Raw genomic sequence first — 18,874 nt, forward strand, 5'->3', positions numbered from 1 at the left:
AAATCTGTGATCCATGCTCAGGGAAGGAATCCTCCTTTACTGGTAGGGGTTTTCTGGTTGGGGTGTGCTGTCGCACCCCATCCAGCCCCTGCTGGCTTGGCTTGATTCTTCCATGCATCCTGCGGTCTTGTATGACGGTAAGTAGGTGGGAAGATTCATGTCCCAGGGAGGTCCTTCAGCAAAGTTTGTTGTTGGCCCAGCATTCGTTGTCGCTGGGCTGGGGTGTGATAGAAGGAGACAGAGTGATCCCCTTCCCTCAGGGAGGGGGAAGGTCCCATCGGGTTCAGTGTGAATGGCACTGGGAGCTTTGGGTGTGGTGAGTGTCTGATGTGAGTGGTTGTAAGACAGTGGGCAGGCCTCATGATTATCCTGCCCCACCATGTCAGGGACCTCCTGTGCCGGATGCCAGTCGCTAGCTGCCGAGGGTAAAAGGTGACATTGGGGCCAGGGGTTACTCTTGGTGGAAAGGTAGGGTGCTCGGACACTTTGAAGGGCCCTAAGTTAATTTCATTTAGTTCAATCATGTCCAGAAGGGACATGAGATTTGTTTTGGGCTTGTTCTGGTAAGGAGGAGCTGGCGGGGCAGCTCTCCACTCGAACCTTGTAAAGGAGTAGGTCTTCTGGCAGGAAATCTGCAATTCCTAAAGTCCAAGTCTGCCCACAAGGACCCACGTAGTACCTTAGAGGTGCAGAGGGTAATTTTGTCTTCCTTCCATCATCGTTGATATAAGTCCCTAATTTAGCTCCACAGATGGTGACAGTAGCAGGGAGGCAATCCTTGGGAATGAGCGTGACCCGGGCAGAGGTGTCCACCATGGTCGAGATGGTAAGCCTAACAGTGGGTGCATGAGGGAAACCCACTTGCTCTTGATGGGGGTTCCGTCAGTAGGGTGCCGAGGCCGGCGGTGGAGCCAGCCTCCCATCCAGCCCGCCACAGTGGTAGGAATCTGTCTTTTTGGGGTACCCAGCTTCTGTTCCATTTGAGAAAAGAATTCTATGGCTGTGTCATAAGTAGCCATAGGAATGGATACCTCAGGAGACATTAACCATGAGGCAGAGGCAATGGTGCTCTGTGTGCGCTTTGTCTTGGGCTGTTCTCCAAGAGGCAAATTGCACCTATAGTTCAGTATTTCAATTGTGAGGCCCTCTGGCACTCTAAAAGACAGGTAACAAAGCTAGTGGCACTCAAAGGGTGCTTACAACGGTGTAGTGTCATTGGAGATGGTACTCATAAATGTGGGGGGAGTGTCAATGAAGGCGGCACTCGTAAAGAGGATGAAACTTTGATCTTGGCTGTCGCACAGACAGACGGGGGTTGGGGGTCCACTGGTAAGTGTGGTACGTACTCCTAGAGTATGTAGGTCTGGCACTCAACAGGTTACAGTAGGAAGTCAAGTGAATAGCCTGCTTCAGAGGTTCTGCTAGAGAGTGAGTTGGAGTGTCAACAGTGGTGGTGGCACTCATAAGAGTTTGGGGTCTAGCAAGATGTGGTGTGTTCCCAGGACATGGTGGCACTCTCAAAGTGTATAAGCAGGTGGCACACCAAAAGGGTGTGTAGCAGTTCTAAAGGAATGTAACAGTGTCCTCAGACACTCAACATGTAGATAGCAAAGCTTCCAGGTGGCAGTCTCAAATTGCGTAAGCAACACAGTTATGTAACCTCTCACGACGGCAAAGTGTGTTGCAAAAGAAATGGGTTCACATATCGTGTCTCAAATTCCAAACGGGAATTGTCAATCTTCCAGTTAGTTTTGACTGATGGATGGTTAGATGGGTTTGTGCTTCTCGCAGTAGTAAAACAAGTGTTTGTACGCATAAAAATAAAATATAAGCACAAAACAAAATGTAATAGGACAGTTCTCTAAAGTTACCTTTGCTAATTCAGAAATAAGTTAACTGAATTTCTAAGATAAAGCATAGAACAAATAGGAGCGTCCCCGCTACTTGTCTAACTGTGAGCTAGAGTTAAAGGGAAAGTGTTACTTTTACGCTAGGTATTTAAATTGAATGGTCAAGGTCACTGATCTCTCAAAACAAGAAGACAAACGACAAGTCTGGTAAATGTGAGAATGAATGAGTACTCAACCAGGCATTTGGCTTAACAACAGCTGTGCACAAAGTATCACACGTTACAGTTTTACACTACTCTTGTTGCCTTTAAGATTTACAATAACTATTCAATTTTACATTACTGTGCAAAATCTGTACGTTAATCCTTGTCAAATCGATCATAACTACATTAAATATGTACTATATTTTTCAATTGTATTTTTTGTTAACTGATGGTTGTTAAGCGGATGTGAAACGTAGATGTCATCATTTTGACTCTCCGTGGAAACAGAGATCTTAAAAGGACAGATTCAGCATTAGCTCCGAAAATGTGGGTAGAGAGAGAGAGAGAGAGAGAGAGAGAATGTCACCTCAGTGCCTTGCTGCTGTAAGGTCATTGGCTACCAACATATATTTTTATTTTCCTTTGAGACTGTACCGAGGTTGGAACCACGGTAACATATGCAATACTAAGCTCAAAGAACAAAATTCTAAGACATGTTCAGAAAGGAATACATAAATGATTTAAAATTTGGGATTTGGCGAGTAGTGTTGCCAGAAATTAATTCTTATGCATATGGTTATCGTGACTTTCAACAGTGAAATGCACACCTTCCTGTGAAAGGAATATTCTCCATATATCACAACACTAATTTTGCACTCATTAAGACGACTGAGACATAAGGTCTTGCAACAATAATTGCATTAGAGAAAGTTCTAGTGTTAGTGGTAAATGGTAACTTGGATCTCAAGGTTACTGCTCGCTGAGCGAACATTTTGAATGCGGGTAGTTTAAGCACTCGCCATTACACTTGAATACAATGTAACACTTCACAATAACACTTGATTTAAATGTAACATGCAAATAATTTCCCTTACCGTTGTGTGCTGTAGTAAACAAATGCCAATAAAAAGTGCCTCACAAGATAGTAATTAACTGAGCGATTAACTGTCGCTTCACAATTGTAAATTAATCTTATTACTAGCACCAGGGTTTTAAGATCCTAAGCAAGGTCGCCAATGTCATAGCGCAGTGACGGGGTATTGAGTTTTATTTTTGAGAAATCTAAAAAGACTGGCTTTATTCAAAAATGCATTTTGGAAACAACAATACTGACTAGATGTGGCCTGCAACTATGATCAGGAAATATAGTAAACCTTAATGGAAACTACTAAAATCACTTTCAATGGATTGAAGGTAAATGTAATGTGTCCACTTACAAATGTAATTCTAGAAGGTAATCAGAAGAGTAAAATTACAAGAACACTGACTGGCTCCACGGCACTAGAACACTAATCACCATTTTGTTCAAGGTCAAAGCAAATGTGCCACAGAGTTGCAAGCAAAATTATAAATTCTAAAAGATCACGTATGGTGAATGGAAATATGGATCAAGACCTTAAAACTAATAACAATAAGCAACATTAAATGGCAGATCACTGAAAGCAAGCTTAATCTCCCAATGAAATCTCAGGAATACTATCCCAAGACTTGGCACTGGCAGGAAATGTTTAGTTTCACTGTTAAACTACAGAAGGAGCACTCAATGGGGAAGGTCTACATGAATCTGCAAAGCAGGTAGCATTGTAACACGTACTAACAGCAGTACATTATGTAAATTGATCAATGCAAAGTGAGAATTACTCAAAACACGTGAGTTATCAATGATCCAATATTACATTAATAAACAAAAGTACTGTCAGTAAAGTAGCAAATACTATTATCACTTCTAAAATGATTTCACAAGAATATCACAATTGCACCAAGTCACATGGAGTCTCTGAAGGAGACTGAATACATAAGAATGGGAATATGAGAAACAGTTAGAACAGGGAATGTGTGCAAGGAATAGTAGGTGAAGGACCAACAGAACAACTTCCAATTCAATTCCCTTAGTCTATGGACGGGACATGCGTAGATTGAGCCAAGGTGTCGGTGGAAGGACTTTGGTCGCTTGCAGGTCTTCACCAAGGAATCAAAGAGAGGGCACTCCTCATCGGGCAGCGCCCAAAAGCTTCAGGTGTGATAGCTTCGGTAAGGATGTCAGGGCGGACTTTTAGGTAGAGTCCAGTCTCCAGACAGCATAGTCGTAGGGGAAGCTAGCATTGTTCATCACCAAGACGCAAGTAGGTGAGAGCGGCGGTCCGAGGTCATCTGATGTGACACCACTTCGGAACAGATGATACCATGGTTACTGGCTAGGGCAGAATGCAATTTGGTAGGCCATACCAGTGATCTCGTTGTGGCCTTTCATCTCTGCCACTAATCCTCGCAGGTAACTGAAAAGGTCGTTGAATGCCGGCAGAGGAGATGTGGAAAGAAAGGGTACAATGGGTGTTAGATTGGATCGAGAGGTTTGGATCGATGGGCCGGAATGCAGGTGTGAGGAGGCGGAGTTGCGGGTTTGGGAGGTCGTGACAATAGTGGTGAGGGAAAGGGTCATGTCAAAATTGGTAAGGGTTATCAGACAGACCAATGTGAAAAGGTGTGAATTCTGGTGAACTAAGGGGCTTTCTGTCTGTTAACGCCTTCTGTGAAATTAGGTTTGGGACTGAAATGCAGTAGGAGAAAGGGGGATGAAGTCCCTTAAGTGCCGTTGTTCCTTCTCAGGATCGGAGGCGTTGTTGGCTTATGGCCAGTAGCTGAATATAATGAGATGAAAAGCGGCAAATCCCTTTTGACGCGTCGTTAAAATGAATTTTGGCATGTTTTCTATCTATGAGCCAGTGTTGGGGAACAATGGGAAAAGAGGCTAAGTCAAAAATGTCTCATGACTTTCAAAACATCAAAACAACATGGATTCGCTCTACTTTGTTCTTAACATGAGGCAGTTATTTAGGTTTTTCGATTTCCCTTACGTTTTGAATTCTTCCTAATTCTCACAATTCCCTTACGTTACTTTTCAAAATTTCCCTTTGTTTTGTCTCTCAGTTTGAAAAAGAGTTACATTAGTGTCAGAGGGACACTCGTAGAAATAAATATATATATATATTAATATATATATATATATATATATATATATATATATATATATATATATATATATTATATATATATATATATATATATATATATATATATATATATATATATATATCTATATCTATCCCAGTGATGGTTGTCTAAAGTGACCCGAGCCCGAGAAATGTATATATTTATTATACGTAATCTAATAAAGAAAGTTAATAATGGAATTAGTAAATGGCTCACCTGTTTCGGCTATCAAATCACTGTTGAAGTTTTTGATGTGATGAATCACGGTAATGTTATTAATAATGTGCTAAGCTTTTATAATCACCCGCATCCTCTGATAATGCAAGGGTTGTACAAATGATAAAAATAATGCTTCATAGACGAGATTTACTTAGTATGAAGAAGAGCATCAATTTATAGCCTTTTTCTTCTTAAATAAATGCAGTTTGTGTTAGTATTTCAACTTCTTGCTGGAGTTTAATAAGTGCAAAAGAAAAAAAAAACTTGAGAGGAAGCCTATAAATTTGGCCTAAGTTCATAAACGAAAGAAGCTAAATAACATTATATGAAAGATAACCCTTTATAACATAGCGTATAAACGTTGCTTAAAACAGTTTCTGCATTAATTTTACAGTGTCATATAAGAACCGAGAAAAGTGGGGCTTAATTCGGTTCAGAAGGGAGCTGTCGAAGAAAGTCTTTTGATTAAATTAATGGATAAATCAAAAAACGAAGAAGAGGAAGGTGATCACGGAAATTGGAGAAGGGGTTATGGAAATGCTCTCTTTAAGCTCATGTTTTTCTTTCGGTCTTTGTAGAGTATCGTACATATTTAAGTACAGGACTCGAAAAATGGAAGGGAAACATCGTCCTATGAATAATAATTCTACTGAACAAGTCAATACGTTCTATTTCATGATGTTTATTGCCATCAGGAGAGAGATGAATAGTTCTAATGTTAAGTGTCAGCTGAAAATAATCACCCATCGTTCCACTAAAGCAATTTTTTTCCTCAGAAACAACTATAATACCAAATAGGATACACATAGATATGTTTGATAGAGTCATCCGCTGATACTACATCGTAAAAAGTGTCGAGGAAGATTAATGCAAAACGAGAAGAAAGTTTTTCAGTGTTTTAGAAGTTAATAAGATTGGGGCTGGCTCTGACGTAGGTTCAAATGACCGTGAAATAATTAATCTAATTTGAGATGAAAATACCAAAGCTTGAATAGATTTGGACGACAATCAACAATACTTGTTTCCAACCCCAAAAATAGGAATATGTATAAAATATCAAAACTTCAGTCAGTGGGGATAAGAATCTAAAATGCCATTTAGCCCAGGACCTGAAAAATAAAACATATAATATAGTTCTGGGACTTTTAAAGCACAGAAAAAGCATGGCTCTGGATATGAAGGTGGGATTACAGAAACATTCGATGTGCCTGACCGATGTATAAGATGGCACGGAAACTGCTGTAGCTAGTAACTTTATTTGAGGCACAGAATTTTGATTCGTAGTTTGTTCACGTCCTTCATCATATATGTACAACCTCTGAGTTGGAGCGCACAATGATATGGCTTCAGTGCATTGATTTCAGTCCAAAATGTAGTTATTGCTGCTAAAATGTATTTGCTTTGTGCCGTAAGAAAAATTGAGAGAGAGAGAGAGAGAGAGAGAGAGAGAGAGAGAGAGAGAGAGAGAGAGAGAGAGAGAGGGGAAGAAAAACATACAAGTGAGACCTAATGATGAATTGTAAATGAGCCCTCTTCCAAGCTAAACAATCCGTTTGTACAAAGATAATATTAAGTTGTACAAATTGATTTTATTATTCATTTTTTTCCTAGGTATTTCTAAAATGCACACGATAATTGACTAGAGTAACGAGATGTTTAATAGACCTCCCGGGAGTTGTGATACTGCAAAATGCAACTTGTGGCAGGTTCAAATTCAACAAACTGGTAACACTATTTTGGCACAAGACACTGCCTATCGGTCCGGGAGTTCTTCCTACATAATTGTCAAATCTACTGTTTCAGGATACAAATAGAGGAATTCAGCAAAACCTTTTAATTAAAATCGTAACACCTGTGATGTCCGATTATTCGGCCAACGTTTCCACCAAGGCCTTGGTTTCCAGAACTCATTGCTTTGAAAATTGTTCTCTCTCTTTGCTTTGCCTTCTTGGATAATTCATCGTTAACTCTATGAACAAAGCCATGCTAGTAAGCGAATCATCTTTTACTTGTTCCTTTGCCCAATTCACCATACAGTTGTTTTTTCCTTCTCTCCTGCTGAACTGCGTAGATTTTCCGCTGCTCCTTTCCCCCAGCCCCCCTCTCCTCCATTTGGCCCCAGCCCTGGTCCCACTGCAAAGTCTAACGAATTTTCAGCCTCTCATTGTGCCTTCATCCGGATTTAATTTGGCTTTGTGCTCGCCAGTCAGCGTTTGAATTTCTTTCACTCCTTCCAGGAAGGGAGGTTCCGTTTGTCTTTGATGTTCATAGTTAATTGTCTCCTCTGGGTCGTAAACGTGATCCGATCATCTTCAAATATTTATCAGTCACATTTTCTGCATCATTCATTCACCTAATTGTATAAATTAAAGGCTTAGAAAAGCGTGATTACGATAATGTAGAGCGCAATGAATATATACAAATCTTTTCACGAGTTTGAAAGCTTCTCTTGCCATACTGCAGCTGTTGTCATTCCTTGTTTTATACTGTTTTGTTTTCTCTACAACATCCGGTATCTTTAGTAGTCGCGCAAGGAAAAGCGCGTATCATTTATATTTAATATTTATATTTTGCAAGAGCGTTTGAAACTTCTCTTCTCAAACTGCAGTCGTAATGCCTCGTTTCTACCGGTTTTTTCTCTATATCTAATATCTTTTGTAATCGTGTACTGAAAAACATGTATTGTCATATGTGATTAAGAAATATTACATGGAAAAGATTTTTTGCTTCATTAACGTGTGCTTGTCGTAATCTGCTTTTGTAAAAATGTTACTATTCATATATATATATATATAATATATATATATATATATATATATATATATATATATATATATATATATATATATATATATATATATATATATATATATATCTAACAGGGAAAAATCTCTAACGAGGCCAAATGACACTCGTTTAAACAAATGAAAACAAAACATCTAACTGGTAACATAGCCTACCTTTTTTCTGTTGAATGCCATCTCTGGAGTTGGCTAAAAATCAGTTTCAAACTAGGCCAATGTAAACTCTCGTGGTTACAAAAATATACTTTTTATTTCCCAAAATTAGCTAACATGAAAATGGAATAAAATTAATTAAACCTGACTCAAAAGAAACATTAAACTATCATATTCCTCTCAAAATCATATTTAAGTAAGTACCCCCTTTTCCCCTAAGTGTCCAAACATTCATTGATTATTAATAGTCAAAATAGTCTTGAGAGAAAAACCCGTAAGGTGACTTCGAATCCATCTGAAATAAAGAGACTATAATTATGACACCATAAAACATTAAAGTTTGTCAATAAAGAATGTGTGTCGCACCTCACTTCCCTTTCTCTAGAACTCAAGTAATTGTCACTCCAAATGTTAACTTTTTCAAAGTTCACTTTACCTCGTCCGATGGACCTGCAACACCTCTTCTAGCACCTCGTCTGTGGCTTGTTCCACTCACTATCAATCAAATTCAGTGAGTCCCCCTTTGCAACTTTTGCCCCAGATTATATGTCATTTTCTGTACATTACGAACACACACACCAATTGGCACAAAAGAGGCATGCACACTACATACATGAAACTCGTGATCTTCGAAGTGCGTCACTGACCCCAATTGTGCGCCAGTAAGCTTTCCTGTTTGTTTTTTTGTTTCAGCATCTTGAGGAATCCAGAGTTTTGCATCTGTCTCTAACCCGCAAGAGCTAAGGTTATCAACCCGACTATTTAATATTATAGACTGTTGCTGGAAGTGCATTTAAGATATATTATATATATATATATATATATATATATATATATATATATAATATATATATATATATATATATATATATATATATGGATATATATGAATATATCATAATATGATATGTAATATGTGATATATGAATATATAACATATAACTATACGATAACATATACATATATATATATATATATATATATATATATATATATATATACTATATATATAATATATATATATATATATATATATATATTTATGTATCTATGTGCCCTCATGAAAATAGAATGTTATTTGCATTTAGTTAATAATATCCATGTGTTCTTTTTTCTTTACAACAACAATCGTAAACGTCCAGATAGATGCATTTTCCATTTTATTTTTTACATCTGTTTAGTAACCATGCCAGAACTCTATGCCTGTGTTTCTCATGCTGCAAGCACAGTATGTCGCCAGCTTCGACACCATGTTGCCAAAATTCTGTGATTCTCACAACAATGCCCATAGCAACGCATTGAGTCAGCTGAATGGTGCCGACAGCAAGCACACCTGATTTTCACTACCGTCAAAGGTCTACAAGAATTTCTCGGATTGGCTAATTATTATCACCACTTTTTGTCCAGGATCGCCTTGACTTTGGCCCCACTCTACGAAGTCCTCCAAGGTAAGCCTGAAGTCCTCTCATGGGAACCCTCACAACAAGCCGCCTTCACCTCCGCCAAAAATACCACTACCCTCTCATTCCATGCACCAAGTCACTCTTTATTGTTTTCCACAGATGTTAGCAACATAACCATATTAGCTGTCTGGGACCAGATCATCCACAATCCTCCTCGACCTCTTGCTTTTTTTAGCAGGAAACTCAGGAAGACAGAGACAAACTACTCCACATTTGACTGTGAGCTCCTGGCAGCACACCTTGCCATCAAACACTTCCAAATTTTTTGGAGGCCATGTTTTTCACCCTTCAAACTGACCACCAGCCACTAGTACATTCAATAAACTACCAGTCCGATGCCTGGTCACCCCATCACTGCCGCCACTTGTCAGCCATTGCTAAATTCAACTGCAGCCTTCGCCATGTCCTTGGGAAACACAACCCCGTCACTGATGCCCTCTCCAGAATCTCCATCGATGCATAAACCTCGACCTCAATTACAAGTAGCGGGTGAACAAGCAAAGGTACAGCGTCCCCCTTAACAACAACAGGCCCACCTCCATCTTCTGTGATATCAGCACGTTCATCCACGTCCATTGATCCTACAGTCACTTAGACGTCATGTTTTCGACACTGTCCACAGTCTGGCACACCATTCAGGACGATCTACAGCCACTCTCCTGAAGAAGCTCTTCATCTGGCACGGTATATCAAAAAACGCAAAGACGTGGGCCCATGAATGTTCTTCCTACCAACTCTCCAAAATCCAACATCACACAAAGTAAGGTGTGGGCTCCTTTCATCAACCACAACGTCATTTCTCCCATGTCCACATCGACATTGTAGGACCCCTCCCGTGCTCCAATGGGCATTGTTACATACTCAATGGTCGACCGTTTGACAAGATGGCCTGAGGCCGCCCCTATGATGAATGTGCATCAGCAGCTTGTGCAAATGTTTTCGTCTTATGGTTTCCAGATTTGGTGTGCCCAATCACATTACCTCCGACAAAGACACTACCTTCAAATTGCATCTCTTGATGACCCTAAACCGCCTCCTTGGCACCCACTTGAAAGCAGCTCTCATGTCTCGCTGCAACTTCTTGAACTGGTACTTGCAGTTTCCAAGGTTGTTTCTTGGCCTTCGGACCATGCTTAAAGAGGCCCTTGATCTGTCAGCAGCTGAGATGGTGTAGGCAATCTGCTCATGATACCTGACGAATTCTTCCCTGATAATAACGCCTCACCTGACATCATCACACTCCGGACCATTGCAGGAAAATTTGCTCCTTTCCACCCATCCTACAAACCAAACGATATGACCTTTATCCCGAAGGATTTACATAAGGCAACATATGTATTCACCAGAACTGATGCCTTTGACACAGGTTTACATGGGCTCCTACCAGGCCAACGACCGCAAGTAGAAAACCTTCCTCTTCAATATACACAGCACAATAGATTGGGTTGAAATTGAACGCTTGAAACTAGCATATTTGCCCGACCACATTACTCCTCCAGTCTAGTTTTCAAGGTCAGGATTCCTTCTGCAACGCCCTGGTCAATTCTCTGGGGTGTTGGTGTTCTAGACCTGTGTTTATCATGCTGCAAGCAACAGGACGTCGCCAGCTTTTGACAGCATGTCGCCAAATTCCGGGATTTTCACGACAATGTCCATAGCAACCCATCGAGTCAGCCAGATGTCGTTGATGGCAGACAGACTTGATTTTCATCTGTATAGGAGCTATAAAAGCTAATATTAAATGATTGTACATTATTGATCCGTTAGTTATCATTTCAAGATCATACCCCTTGCCTTAATTAACTCCTACTAAATAACCTTGTAGGATCTTGAACGAACAAAGGGATGGACTTATGTTAATTTGGAACAGGAATCAATTAACTCTCCCTGGGGGCTTGTCTCCTATGGTCATGATATCAGTGTAATGGACCTCACCTGGTCCTGTAGGATCTTAAAAGCAAAAAGGAAATGGGACTGGAATGACTACAGCAGTTGGGACAAACAAGGAAGGTTCGGAACAAAACCACAAAAATTACCTTAATATTAATTTATTATTTGCAAAAAATACATACAAGTGAGTTATTTACCAAATATACAAGTGAGTCGGGATTTGGTTTAGATAAATATAAATTCATATAAATATAAATTATAAATTAAATCCAAAAACAAAACGGATGTAGCACAACCAAGTTACTTTGCAATAAAACACATTAAAATAACACTAACAATAAACATTAGTGAAACAATTCAACAAACAGCTATATCAAAAGGCATAAGCCACAACACACACAAGCTGCATAACTCAAAGCCATGAAATTATATAAAACAAGCAGCACACATTACAGCAACAAATTAAACAAATAAAATCAAAATCACGCAGCCACAATAATATGTAGTCAGTAAACAGACAGCATAATAAAAATAACTACACCCCAGCAGTAATGCACACTACAAGCAGCGCCATACATAAAAAAAAACAGACAGTCTCTGCAGAGACATCGAGACATACCCAGCTGTCAAAGAGGATGCACACAGACAATCACCGTAGTCATCGAAACAGCCAATGACTGTTAACAAGGACACATCCCAAAAACACATGACTAACGGTGAAGTCGAAGAGACAATAGGTTGGTTGTCTCACTGGAAACCAAACTGCTCCACCAACGACTGCATCCTCCCACTTCCGTAGACAACAGGTAACTGATACCTGCTGTTCACATCAAGTACCCATGCTGCTTTGCTGTCTGGAACCTGACTTGCTGCTATACTAAACCCGATTGTCATTGCCAAAGGCAAGATGACAGATATTGACTTCCCCCCACAGAAAAACACAAACAAGTAAGGAGGCAACAACCTACCAAGGTTAAATAATTGTTTCCATTTAAACAACCTCCTAACTTCACAATTAGTGTAACGGTTTGTAATTTCTTCTACCTCATTTTGATACTTAATTGAATGTTTTTGAGAGCCTGCGCTAGCAGCTCTCGCGTATGATCCACTGAATGCAATTGAAAGAGTGTTACACTGTTGGTTTTGTTAACCACTGAAATATAAACCTTTCCTTCACATACACATACACTCCCTTCAGTAATATATTCTAATAAATTGGCATCTGGTCTAACCACCTGTAATGATCCTTCAGGTAGGGGATTAAGGGGCTTAATCAGCAGATTTACCAGTGTCCTTGGAGGGATTGTCTCATCTCTTGCAGGGGTAGCTGGCACTACACTTTGATTGTTTTTATGCAGATATATGGCATTATTCACAAACTCTTCCTCATACAGTTTTACCAGTATCTCCTCATTACCAAGAGTACTGCACGCTCACTTGAGTCTAAGAGAAGGGATAGTGAAAATAATCTTGATCCATAACCTTAGATCCTACAGTGATTGGTTGCATTGTTCTCTGCCTTTATGCTAACACATGTCCCGTAGGGGTGGCGAGGGTCAGCTTCTCCTGGAATCTTGACTTAAGGGATGTGATCCCCACTACCCACTTCCAACAGGGAGAGGCTCACCCTGGTGTCTAAAAGGGCAAGTACCTTTTCTTGTTTGACAGTCATCTAGACTACCAATACACCCACCTTTTTACGGGGCTTGGGGAGAGGTGGCTGGTCTGTGCCTCCTACATGCTTCTTACCTCCCTTGTGTCCACACTTACAATTGCCAACAGCAGCTGTCCTTAGGGGAATCCTCCCTCTGGCCCTAGGGGAGGAGATGAAAGACTTGATTTTCATCTCTATAAGAGCTATAAAGGCTAGTATCAAATGATTGTACATTATTGGTCTGTTAGTTACTGTGTAAGTTTCATGTTCACTGGTTGGCCAGCAATTCATATAAATACCACTGTATTTTTTTTAATAAAGTATCATTACAAGATCATACCCCTTGTTTTAATCAACTCCTGCTAAATAACTCTGTAATTTCTTGAATGAACAGAGGGATGGACTCATGTCAATTTGGAACAGGAATCAATTCACTCTCCCTGGGAGCTCATCTCCTATGGTCATGATATCAGTGTACCTGTTTTTAATTTCTTCTACCTTATTTTGATACCTAATCAAATATTTTCGTAAGCCCGTATTAGCAGCTCTCATGCATGAGCCCCTGAATGCAATTGAAAGAGTGTCAGCTGCGAGAGTCTTTACCGGCATCCTTTACTCCAAATCATGCATGGAATTTCCTCCAAATTGTATTACACTGTTTGTTATGTTGACCACTAAAATGTGGTCAACATAACACTTACATATACATTCCCTTCAGGAACATTGTTTTAATAAAGTGGCATTGGGTCTAACCATAGTGATCCTTCAGGTAGGGGATTACTAGTGTCCTTGCAGGGATTGTCTCATCTCTTGCAGGGGTAGCTGGCATTACGCTTAGATTGTTTTTATGCAGATATATGGCATTATTCACATATTCTCCCTCATACAGTTTTACTGGTATCTCCTCACTACATATAACCACTTTAATGGGCCTGCAGCGGCCCTGGATATTTACCCCAAGGTCTTGAATTAAATTAATACCAAGAGTACTGTGCACTCACTTGAGTCTAAGAGAAGGGATAATAAAAATAATCTTGATCCATAACCTTAGATCCTACAGTGATTTGTTGCATTGTTCTCTGTTATTATGCTAACACATGTCCTATAGAGGTGGCGAGGGTCAGCTTTTCCTTGAATCTTCTCGACTTAGGGGATGTGATCCCCATTACCTACTTCCAACAGTGAGAGGCTCGCCCTGGTGTCTAAATGGGCAAGTACCTTTCTTGTTTGATTGTTATCTAGACTAACTATACACCCACCTTTTTACGGGGTTTGGGGAGAGGTGGCTGGTCCATGCCTCCTACATGCCTCTCACCTCCCTTGTGTCCACACTTCCAATTGCCAACAGCAGCTGTCCTTAAGGGAATCCTCCCTCTGGCCCTAAGGGAGAAGAGGCCCTCTCAACCATGCTAAACTCACCTGCAGTTGTTGGCACTGCCCCACCCCAAAGGCTCTTCTTCTTGCACTAATGTGTTTTCTTAGGGAAGTGCTACCCATGTGGATCCCTGTTGGGGCGACAGTTTTTTTACAAGTATTTGTGCACTTGTAAGGGATGTGACTCCTGGTGTGACAGGCAAAGCAGTGTTTGTCGTCTTGCCAGGGCGCTGGTGCATGTAAGTGCCCTATACACCTGCAGGTCCAGCAAGCATTCGTTTCACTCTGGAGCCTGGCTCCAGACGCGGGCACCTACGTGATCTCTGCTCTCTATGTCTCCAACTGATGGGCTGCATCACCAAAAGTTGAGCTGAGCTTCTGTAGACTTTCTTATTCTCTTTCCAATCTTTTACATGTATCCTGGTACCTTCCTTATGTGACCTATTCTGTGGCTTCCTCTTCCTAACATCATCCATTATATCTACATACAGTTCCATGGGTCTAGTTTCCTACACGAGAATGATTTGTGGCAGGATTTGTGTTGGTAGCCCTGACGAGAAAGGTAAGTCAGGGTCTTGGTCTTCTTTCTGAAATAAAGAACCTTATATATTATCAATATAAGGTCAGCAAGTTAATTCCTTGAACCTGGACCAGTCGTGAAAATAAAAGCAAAAAAATAAAATTTACCTCAGTTAATAAGCTAAGGGAAAGTGTATATCCTATTAATTATGTGGATTACATAACCCAGCCTTTCGAAGACTTAACTGTACTGCATTTGAAGACAAACCAAATTTTCCCAATAAAATCTTTTAAGTGTCTGGACTAAGTTTATGTATCAAACCTTAACAAAGTTCGCTTTTTGTGTTGTGTTGGGACTGAAAATAATAGCAAGCCCAAATTTTAGCGACCAAACACGCACCACATCACATAGTGACAGACAAGTAGAATTAAGAACATTTTACATTTGAAGTAACAGACACAACTACTCGCAGGGATGTTTGCATGATAACTTGCCCTACTTTTAATAGCACTGTAGAAAAAGATGCTATGCTTAGAGAAAATATGTATTCTCTTTAAACACAATTTTATCACAACGATTAAAGAAACCTTACGTTAGGATAGTCATTGCATGTCAATGCAACATTACTCTAGTAACTTGATGGTATGAGAAATATACCGAATGGCAGGGGATAAGCATAAATGAAAAAATTCCCAGACCCAAACTTCACCGAGGTAAAATAATAAAGAAGAAGAAGAAAAAAAGTAGTCATAAAACAGGTGCCATCCCTACAGGACGACGATCTGAAGTTAGACACCTCTTCTCGTTAGGGCACCCATGCATTGTATCAGTCACACCATCCTCACCAACAGGCACACACTAAGTAAATGAGTGCTGCCAATCCATGACTTTACAGACCTAAGACTTTTAAGAGTGGTGGTTTGATGCGTTTTATGTGCTTCTTTTATATTTGGTCAAACTTTGTTCAGGTTTGACACAAACTTACCCAGTCTAGACATCTTAAAAAGATATTGGGAAAATTTGGATTGTCTTCAGATGCTATAGTCTTCGGAAGGTCGGGTTATGTAGTCCACATAAAGTGGGAATACACTTTCTCTTAATTTATTAACTTAGGTAAACTTTAATTCTTTGCTTTTATTTTCACGACTGTTCCAGGTTCAAAGAATTAACTTGCTGACCTAATATTGTTATATATAAGGTTCTTCATTTCAGAAAGAAGAGCAAGGCTCGAGCCATCTTTCTCGTCAGGGCTACCAACGCGAATCTTGCCACAAACCCTTCTTGCTCGGGAAACTGGATGCGGTGGAACTGTTTCAGAACTGTACATGAAATGATCACTACTATTCAATTCTCGTCCAGCAAAAATGTTCAGACTTTCTCACTTGCCTTTGCAGTTCATTTTACCATCCACAATTGGCCATATATCTGCAACCTCTAACCATTTTACGCTGCAATCGTGCTTCATTGTGTTACTACACACCTTTGCCTTGTGCTGTCCTTTCTCCCGCTTCTTGCATCATATATCCTTAAAGAAAATATAAAAAAATCGTGGAGACTAAGACAACATTGTCTTGGATTCGTTTTAATACCATACCAGCCACTCTCTTCCATTTACTTTTCTAACACACATTTCATTTACAAGCTGAAGAGCTTTTAATTACCCTCGGCAACTCATTTTCTTTACCAAATCATCATCAACACTCTCTAATTTACTTCTGTTTTGATTTCATGAGTAGCTTTTCTAGGTCTATGTATGCCACCTAGAGCTTTTTCCTTTCATGCTCAGACTTTTCACATAACTCTGTCAATAACCAACACCTTGATATGCGCAGGCATTTTTGAATGAATGTAACAGATGATACTAGCGTGAGAGAAAGGGGGGAAGGGTCACTGAACTCTAAAAAAAGACCTCTGCAAAAGATTTTGAGAGACAAGAGTATCTACGGAAACAAAAGGTGGAATGCAAGTTTCATGTGCAAAGGAATGAAAAAATGAGGAAGTTAGTGAAACAAAATGTATTTGTATACTGTACGTGGAGCAATAAAGATTTTGAGTGTGAGAAATGGATAGGTACAATGATGGGACTGACAGTTTAGGATAGGTGAAAATGTGGGTTTAATACTATGGAGAAAACGGGTAACGGTAGATCGATAAAAAAGATAATGTGTATCACTCAGCATGAAGAGTGGGAGACAATGAAAGAGCATTTGTATCAATGAGTGCTTTCGAGAGAGAGGTGAGTGACGCAATGTACTGGATGTCGAGGCTGTGCTGATGAATATTCTATGTCGTTATACGAAGCAGGTAGCGTTGCGTTAATTTCCTTCACTGTGGGTTCATTATTAATTCAGCAGTTTAAAGATGAATGGAAGAATGTTCTTTTTCTACAACCTCCCTTTATTATTTTTTGCGGTGAAAACATCACGCACAGACGTACACACACACGCTATGTATGTATGTATACATACATACATATATACATATGTATCTATATGTATGTAAGTGTTTATGCGTCTATGTTATTTGAAATAATTAACCTCGATCTAAGTATAACCGATTGACAGTCTTTGCTTTGGATTCCTTGAGGGAGAAGTTAGAAAACTGAATCTATTTTCATATTCCTTTCCCAGTGAAATTAACGAGCGATAACGAATGCACTTACATTTGCTGCTTGAGAAATCCCTCCGTTCTATGTGACTGGTTTGTATGTTCATTGCACTTTCTTTGTGGAGCCTATGGCGTACTTACCTCCATTTTTTTCTCACCTGGCCTCCATCTCCGATTCCCTCTAGTGACCAACCTCGACTACTACAACTACTACTACTACTACTACTAGTCACCATCCTTCTCATCTTGCCCCTCCTCCTCCACCTCCGGCTACTTCTTTCCCTCCTCCGTCTAATCAAGGGAATTGCTGAGCCTTTGAAAGGAGGCGAAACGTTACAGAGTCGTTGCCTGTGGAGGTAAACGTCGTTGATGACCTCCGTCACTTTGACAAATGGCCTTCGCTTAACCCATTCCAGAGTAAGAACCTGAGCCTCGAAGAGTAAGTGAGGCAGCCCTGAGCCCTTAATGTAAAGTGTGAAGGTGACGGGAATAGGAATATTAAGAATGGCGATAAAACCAATAGGAGATGATGATGGAAGAAATGGTAATCGTGACTGGAGCAATAGGCCATTCAGTGATATTGAGAGTTTGTTATATGACAAAGAATGAAAGTCCCTCGTAATTCATTTGTTGTTATAAAATGTTAAGTTTTCGTTAAGATGGTGCTATCGTGGTTCGCAAGTGAATGTGCAACAACTTTGAACACTCGACTTGATTATGAAACTGATGGAAACAAAATGAGTAAATGTGTAGATACACTGAAATTGCAGCAGGAACGAAACTAGGTTTCTTTGCTTTCTTTGAGAAAAAATATAGTTATTGTATCTTGAACCTGCATCATTTCTTTCACATTATTTTACGATGACATTTACCACAAATTGGAATAAACTTGTTTAAAACAAGGACTGGCTCTCCGCGGACTGTCCGGTATTATATTTACCTGGAAAGGACGTAAAAGTAATATAGTAATTCATGTTATTAGAACATCGCATTCGATGTTTTATTTCCTGGCAATACCCAAATTTTCATCGCTTTTTTCAATTAACAAGATCAATTGTGTTAAAAGTTTTTTTTTTCTTTCTTTTTTAAACTTCTGATTGGTTTCTTTACATGAAGGTGGCCGTATGCCAGCACTGACCCTTGCCT

General features: G+C 39.7%; 1 protein-coding gene across 1 annotated transcript in view; it reads left to right on the forward strand.

The window, feature by feature from the left end:
• LOC135208420 (mucin-5AC-like) overlaps positions 1-18,874 on the forward strand; it is a 673,035-nt gene that overhangs the window by 371,321 nt on the left and 282,840 nt on the right. The gene's annotated exons all lie outside the window — the stretch shown is intronic.

This window comes from Macrobrachium nipponense, chromosome 35 (genome assembly GCF_015104395.2).
Source record: "Macrobrachium nipponense isolate FS-2020 chromosome 35, ASM1510439v2, whole genome shotgun sequence".
NCBI lineage: Eukaryota > Metazoa > Arthropoda > Malacostraca > Decapoda > Palaemonidae > Macrobrachium > Macrobrachium nipponense.